Here is an 8,553-nt window from a genome sequence, read left to right on the forward strand (position 1 = left end):
GAGTCAGACACACTAGTCCACTGCAACACAGACCCAATTTGTAATGATACCTTACAAGATACCTTTTACATAAAGCATATTCCAGTTACTTTATATTTACATTCATAAGCATATTTCCATAAAACATATGGAGTGCAACATCACACCCATTATCAAATATTGATTGCCCATGTAGGTACCTATAACCTGTGATCAAGGACCCCTAACCTTCTCCTTGTTAAGCTAAGTAGATGACTCGGGAAGCTTAATCATTATTTGGCATGTTTTCTAATCCTTTAATAATTCTTGTGGCTCTTCTCTAAGCCCTCTCCAATTTATCAACATCATTTTGAATTGTGGACACCAGAACTGGGCACACTATTCCAGCAATACTTGTACCAGTGCTAAATACAGAGGTAAAATAACAGCTCTACTCTTACTCAAAATCCCCCTGTTTATGCATCCCAAGATTGCATTAGACCCATTAGCTGTTGTAAATCTTCACTAACTTCAGGGGAGCCAAGTATATTTTTGCACACATTGAGGATATGGCCAAAGGTGGCAAGCAACAGTACCCCAGAGTTCTTGCTGAGCTGTGGCTTCTGAACATTGTAATTTAAAATTGTTTGTATCTTTTAGTACATCAATTCAGTAATATAACTTTCTATATGCACCAGACACTTAAGGCTTGAACCAAAGTCATTTGAAGTCCAAAGGAGTCTTTCCATTGACTTCCAGGGCTGGCTCTTGGTTTTTTGCCGCCCTAAGCAAAATATTTGCTGCCCCAAGCTCCGAGAACACAACTGCCCAAGCCAAAAAAAAAAAAGGGGGGCCAGAATGCCGCCCCTGGAATTGTGCCCCAAGCATGTGCTTGCTTTCCTGGTGCCTAGAGCCAGTCCTGTTGACTTCAATGGGCTTTGGATCAGGCCATAAATTTTAGGATGTCTTAATGATTCTCAAGCAAGTTATAAATAGTGCTATAACATGAAAATTCCTTTTGCTTCAGAAAAACTCACTCTTCCTCTTTTTTTCCTCTTCAAGGTTACATGGGCTTAGCACATCTAAAAGAAGTTATTAGAAACTGTAGTAAAATACATATTGTGACCTTTTCTGTTTGATATCGACCTTGTCTCAGTTATCTATGCCTTTGTCATCTCCAGATTGGACTGCTGTAAAATGCTCTATATGGAGCTAGCCTTTGAAAACTTCAGGCAGTGCAGAATACACCAATCTGGCTGGTTGAACAGGAAGGACATTACACCACATCTCTATAGATGGCACTGACTTTGTTTATTTCTGGTTGCAATTCAGGATGTTGGAATTTATATTGAAAGCCTAGTATGGTTTGGAGCCTAGCTACCCAAAAGATTGCTCTGTCCCCATATTCTGCCTCTGAAACCAAGATCACCTAATAAGCTCATGCTAACACTCTCTCAATTAATGGCTGGGCATGTTACCGGCAGGACATTCTCAGTGCAATGTCCTCAACTCTGGCTCTTGCTTCCCCCATTGGCCCAATGCAGTCTGAGTTGTTAGTCCTTGCACTTTGAACTGGAGTCTGTTTGTTCAGGCTTCTGCCTGAGAATCTGGAGAGGAGTTTTATAAGTCTGATTTATTAAATTCAGTAATATTACATTATCCACTTTTTATATACATGTGGCCCACAATACACTTTGTGAGGGGCACATTTTAAAAATTCAGAAAGAAGTGCTAGGAAAAACCTTGCCTCAAAAACCTTTTGTATGTTGTTTAATGTTAGATTGGCTGGAACTAAAGAGTACACGGGAATTAGATTAGTCTTCTTCCATATTTCAGTCTTCTCATTTGTGCCAGGAAGGTCTTACGGAGGCAGGTGCTAAAGGGGTTGATGTTAAGGAAGTTACCTGTAACAGGGTCACCACCTCCAGAGTATCACCTCATGACTGGGGTGGTTCTGGAGGGCCCTGCCTCAATTTCCTGCTGAGGTTCCCTGAAATAATCCACAAAGACTTTCTTATGGCTAGTAACACATTTTCTTGGGATGGTTTTTGAGGCGTTTTGAACTTTCTGCTCTAAGTCCCAAAATAAAGTCCATCACCACAACACCAAAGTCCATCCTCAGCTCCAGCATATTCTGCCAGTCCTGGGTTTTTTCTTCAGTCCCAGCCTGCTCTTCATCAAGCAGCCACTTCTGGCCCTTTCTTGATGAAGTCCTTCCTTCCCTCCAGGAGAGGATCCAAAACTCCTGGAGCTACCTTCTCTCAGGCTCAGTGAAGTCAGCAGGTAAACCACACTGCTGCTCTCCTGGCTCTCCCATAGACACTCAGGATCTCCTGCAGGAGTCTTGCTGTTCTCTGCAGCTCCTTTGCTGACATTTCTTTCACATTCTACCCACCTCTCTCTCCCTTATTTATCCCAAAGGCCTGATTGAATCACATGACCTCGCTTCATTTTCCCCAGCTAGGGAGGTCATAGAAGGGACTGAGACCCATTTCCCATTAAAGGGCTAGCCCCCTGTGACACTGCCGTATCAACTTTAGAAGATTTTATATAAAATGTGGTTCCCCAAATGATAACATTATTCCTAAAATTATTAAAGCAGAGAAATCAGAGGACCTGTTATGGAAGAATAATTAGATTATGTTTGAGGACTGAGACAGGTTTAAGACACATGTTGCTGACTTTAAAATTATATCGAACGTGTTCATTAGGGAAAACATTGCAGAAAAATTAAGAGCCAGATCCTCAACTCATCTAAATTGGCATAGCTCCACTGAAGTCACTGAAGATCTAGCCCTGATTTTTTTTAAAAAAAATGTAAGTTAGTTCCTGTAATATACTTATTTTTGGCTGGAGAGAAGGTTCTGAAGGTCAAGATTGATTAGATGCCTTTTCTGAGCATTTAAAAAATTATTTTAAATTTAATCTATTAATGGTAGGGTAGCTATTATCTTTTGCTTACACAGCCCTCATAATTTATCTGTTAGGACTTCTTCTGAGTGTCAAATTCTTACAGTAGCTTTCAGATCCTCAGGTGGCTGAGATAGGATTCTTTCTTTAATTAAAAGAAAGAGGATTGAGTTTCAGGGTAACTGTGTTTTGATATTCCCAGGTGTATCTAAAGTCATTCAGATTAGGAGAAGTAGGTTTCAGTATTTGAAATTAGACTTTGTTAAACTGGAAGCTGAGGTTGCAATTTTCTATCCACCAAAAATATGAGTGATTTTAAATAGTACAATGTACATTTTCACTGATTATGATAGATGCCAAATGGCTTTTTGATTGAGGGCCAGAATCTGATCTCATTTACAGTGGAGTTACTCTGGATTTACACCAGCATAATTGAGATGAGAATCTGTCCCTAAATTTCTTCTTCCCTAAAGAAAAATTGTTTGTCACATTAACCAATCTAATAAAAACAATGGGCCACAGCTGATGTAAATTGGCACAAGGACACTGAAGTCAGTGAAGCTCCGCCAATTTCCACTGTGGAGCACTTGGCCCTATGTTTTCCTGGATTAAAAATATCCCCTTTGGGGGATTTCACTGCACTTTATTGATCATAAATTGGGAGTTTTTTTGCAACTAAAATTTTTACGATATTTCATCTATGGGCCAGATTCACTGGTAGGCTCCAGCTTCTCTGTGTCACTCCAATGAGGCAAAGCAGCCATAAACTCAGTTTAACTGGCCAGTTAAGCTGGGTTCATGGCTGTTTTGTGTTGCCAAAGCTGGAGTGTATTGGTGTATCTGGCCCTACATACCTGTATTAGCACTGCAATGTCAGCGTCTGTGACTTTTCCAATTGGATATGTAGTTTTCATTGTTTGTATCTTTCTTTATAGTTTGCTGTATTTTCCAGCTATTGTAATCCTGCATAGCTGCCTCACCTGACTAATCCTTATTTGAGGAGGCAGACTTTGCAGAGCTGGCCCCTTGGGTGTAAGATTTCACATTTTGGCAATGGCCTTAAAACTGCCAATAAAAGAATGTTAAATAAAATTGAACAACATATTTAAGCAAGTAGTTTATCAGCTGCCTGTAAAGAGTGACCATGCAAACTAAGGGCCAAATCCTAAACCTGAGCAGCTGAGATGGGAGCTAGGGGTATACATGAGGAGAAGGAAAGAGACTTCTTTCCACCGACCAGCTGCCTTGCTGAGGCTTTTCAGGTCACTGATCCTACATGCTCCTAGCATGGCCCCACCACCAGGAGGGGAATGGCAGGAAGATCAAATGGATGGCTTTATATCAATTTCAATGGGGCTTTGGATCAGACCCTTTGGAATCCCAGTGCTACATGCCCTTAGAGAGGGAGATGGATTAGATCATCTAACAGATCTTTCCATTACTAATTTCTACTAGTCTACATTACTGCTTCCTAAGTAAGGCTCTGTTTCTTAATGATGTTTCAAGAGAGTCTCGGCCCTTTTGGTTTTCAATACCCTCCAGGGAAAAATTGCGCACTAGAGCACTAGGAACATTGTCTTAGCTGCGTGACAACACTAACATTTGACTGGTCAGCACAAATTCAAGACGCGTCCAGAATGAAGAGTCACCTTTATGCTCAATTTTAATATTCACAGCAATGCTTACATTGAAAATGCACTAAAAGCTGACTTCACTTTTTGATGTTCACTTGAGTGTTAGGAAGTATGTTTGTCCTCTCTTTTTCAGCAGGAGCCCATTGGGGAGCAGTTTTGGTTAAAGCCTGCTACTGATCTCATATGATGTAAAGAGGCTGAAATATGTGAAGTTTGCAACTGTTATTGTGTCATGTTTACATGCATTAATGTGCAGTAGAAACAGAGTGAGTGTGGTCAAGTGAACTACTGTAAGATAGGTTTCAGAGTAGCAGCCGTGTTAGTCTGTATTCGCAAAAAGAAAAGGAGTACTTGTGGCACCTTAGAGACTAACAAATTTATTAGAGCATAAGCTTTCGTGGACACTACGGTGCTAATAAGCGATGGTCACATAAACACCACCCTATATCGGAAACCTACTGACCGCTATTCCTACCTACATGCCTCTAGCTTTCATCCAGATCATACCACTCGATCCATTGTCTACAGCCAAGCGCTACGATATAACCGCATTTGCTCCAACCCCTCAGACAGAGACAAACACCTACAAGATCTCTATCATGCATTCCTACAACTACAGTACCCACCTGCTGAAGTGAAGAAACAGATTGACAGAGCCAGAAGAGTACCCAGAAGTCACCTACTACAGGACAGGCCCAACAAAGAAAACAACAGAACGCCACTAGCCATCACCTTCAGCCCCCAACTAAAACCCCTCCAACGCATCATCAAGGATCTACAACCTATCCTGAAGGACGAGCCATCGCTCTCTCAGATCTTGGGAGACAGACCAGTCCTTGCTTACAGACAGCCCCCCAATCTGAAGCAAATACTCACCAGCAACCACACACCACACAACAGAACCACTAACCCAGGAACCTATCCTTGCAACAAAGCCCGTTGCCAACTCTGTCCACATATCTATTCAGGGGATACCATCATAGGGCCTAATCACATCAGCCACACCATCAGAGGCTCGTTCACCTGTGCATCTACCAATGTGATATATGCCATCATGTGCCAGCAATGCCCCTCTGCCATGTACATTGGCCAAACTGGACAGTCTCTACGTAAAAGAATGAATGGACACAAATCAGACGTCAAGAATTATAACATTCAAAAACCAGTTGGAGAACACTTCAATCTCTCTGGTCACTCGATCACAGACCTAAGAGTGGCTATACTTCAACAAAAAAGCTTCAAAAACAGACTCCAACGAGAGACTGCTGAATTGGAATTAATTTGCAAACTGGATACAATTAACTTAGGCTTGAATAGAGACTGGGAATGGATGAGTCATTACACAAAGTAAAACTATTTCCCCATGGTATTTCTCCCTCCCACCCCACCCCCCACTGTTCCTCTGATATTCTTGTTAACTGCTGGAATTAGCCTACCTGCTTGTCACCATGGAAGGTTTTCCTCCTTTCCCCCCCCTGCTGTGGGTGATGGCTTATCTTAAGTGATCACTCTCCTTACAGTGTGTATGATAAACCCATTGTTTCATGTTCTCTGTGTGTGTGTATATAAATCTCTCCTCTGCTTTTTCCACCAAATGCATCCGAAGAAGTGAGCTGTAGCTCACGAAAGCTTATGCTCTAATAAATTTGTTAGTCTCTAAGGTGCCACAAGTACTCCTTTTCTTACTGTAAGATAAATAGCGATAAATAATTCAGATTCTCATTATAACAGGGGAACACAGCTCCAGTACATTGGAGAGAGTCTGTCTTTGTGTGAATTGGTATGCAGTAGCTGTTTAGTAGCCATAGCATGTAATCTAGCATTAATATTAACATAAATCAGCAGCTGGAATTAACAATATTTCTAAAGTCTTATATGATAACTGAATTCACTCAATATTATTTAGTCCTCGTGGGCATTTTAATAATCATGTAATAGAAATGTTGGAGTAGTTGCAATATTCTTTATATTGCTCTATGAAAGGTCTTTAACACAATGTCTTTAGCAGTTTTGATAGAATGTGTTGTACAAAAAGAAATATGCCTATTTTGGTAATATGGGTATGTTTCATTAGCTCAGCCTGGAGCGATATGACATTACATTTAAAAAGGAATACAATTAATAACAATGAGAGGTTGTTTTTTTTTTTTTTTAAGCACTCAGAGTATAGCTGGAGGAACTGAGCCAGGTGTCAGGGCAATTAAGTAGACGTGCTGCATTACCTTTGTCTGAACACTCATAACATCAGCCTGTCTCAATATGTTGAATAGGAGATTTCTTTACCATAGGATTCCTAATTTATTTTGATTTTCCTACAAGTCAGATAATAAAAAGGAGTTTTTATTAATCTTTAAAAATGTGCAAACAGCAGGAATTAGCATGTTTTTGGTTTGGGATATTTTCCATACAGTATGGAACGATTGTAAGGGAGCTAGGCACAATAGGGTCTCAGTGGTGAACTTAATGGAAACATCACCTCGGTATTGTGGAAGAGGACAAAATAATGCTGCCACACACACAGCCCATGTTCTAGATAACTTTTGTCCCTGGATTGCAGCTATCTTTTGAGACTACTAAAATAATCAGCATGGGTATTCTGTTGTTCAGCATTTACCTTTTATGTTAAATGACGATGCAACTTCTGGAACAGAGTCCTTGCCTAGGGTCACAGTATCCAGCATTTCTTTCATCTCTAAAGAGGTTTCATTATCTCCTGCAGTCCTAAAAATGCTATTTTGTTCCATTGCAAGCCAGACTGAATAAGGGTAACAATAGATAAATGGATTGGCCGTGATTGAGCCACTTTAGATACAGCCCTAAATAGGGGCTAGCACATAGCTGTGCCAACCCAGTAAGAACACCAGGATTTCACTGTGCAGCAGAGGCAAGTCCTCTAAGGAACAATTCCTCCAGAGTTCATATTTTGTGCTGAAGGTGATTGGGGAAAGCCGAGTCCACCTTGCAACATACTTACGCCGCAGCTTGCATCCAGACAGCTCCATTGGCAGGTGCAGACAAGGGAGTGAAGTCAAATCTCCACCTACTTCTGTCCCTTTCTGCCTTGTCCCACGCCGTCCCTCACACTTGCTTGCAGTCCCTCGTAGGCCTGCAGCCCAGATCGAGATAGGTGCTACCTGGCTGCGCAGGAGGGGTTGGGGTTGGCTGACTCACACTGTGGCTGTGTAGGGTGAGGGTATAACCTGAATGTGCTATTCTGAACATGTAACTTGATTTCTCAAAACAAATGCAGAAACAAAAGGTGTCAAATCTCATGGCCGCAGGGTAGGCCCACTCTAATCCTCGAAGGCATCATTCAGGTTACAAAATAAAATCCCATCGAATCAAAACTAGCGAGGGTGGGGGGAAGGAAGTTACTGACAACATTTTATTGGTTATCGTCAACAGTATGTAAGAGGATGGATGAAAATGCTGCTCCTGAGCCTGCGGGAGTAGGGATTAATAAGCAACTCCGTAGCCATTCATGAGTAATAGATTACAATTTTGTAGATAATAAATTCTTGGTCTGAGAAGCTCCAGGTTATTTCTTACTTACACAGCTACTTGGTTAATGTAACACTAAGCCAGCCACCTCAGCTGCTTGCTGTTTTCTACTTTCCCAAGGTTTCTGACTGCAGTAATTCTAACTGCCAACTCATGCTTCCGGTGACCACTATTTAGTCCCTGCATATATGCAGAAGCACACATCTCTTCAAACAATTAAATCACCCCAAACTGCTCAGGGACTGCAGACCTGCAAGTGTTATGTGAGCAGTTCCCCTCCCCTGCTAAGTATTATTGACAAATCCATCAAAGGCAGTGATGCATTGGTTTCCACCTTACCTAGAAGGACACTAGGGCAACAGTGACATGCTGTCACCGTGGTAACTGCTGCTGAAGTGAACAGCCTGTTGGGATAGGTGACCTCTGTTGGCAGCACGCCTGGAGATGTAGCAGTCGCATGGCAGCCATGTTACTGGGACCCAAAGGAGCGGCCTAGTGCCCTCCAATTGATTCATTAGGCCTTAAAGGTATCGATCGCTCCAATTTGCAG

Source organism: Dermochelys coriacea, chromosome 1, assembly GCF_009764565.3.
Source record: "Dermochelys coriacea isolate rDerCor1 chromosome 1, rDerCor1.pri.v4, whole genome shotgun sequence".
Taxonomy (NCBI): domain Eukaryota; kingdom Metazoa; phylum Chordata; order Testudines; family Dermochelyidae; genus Dermochelys; species Dermochelys coriacea.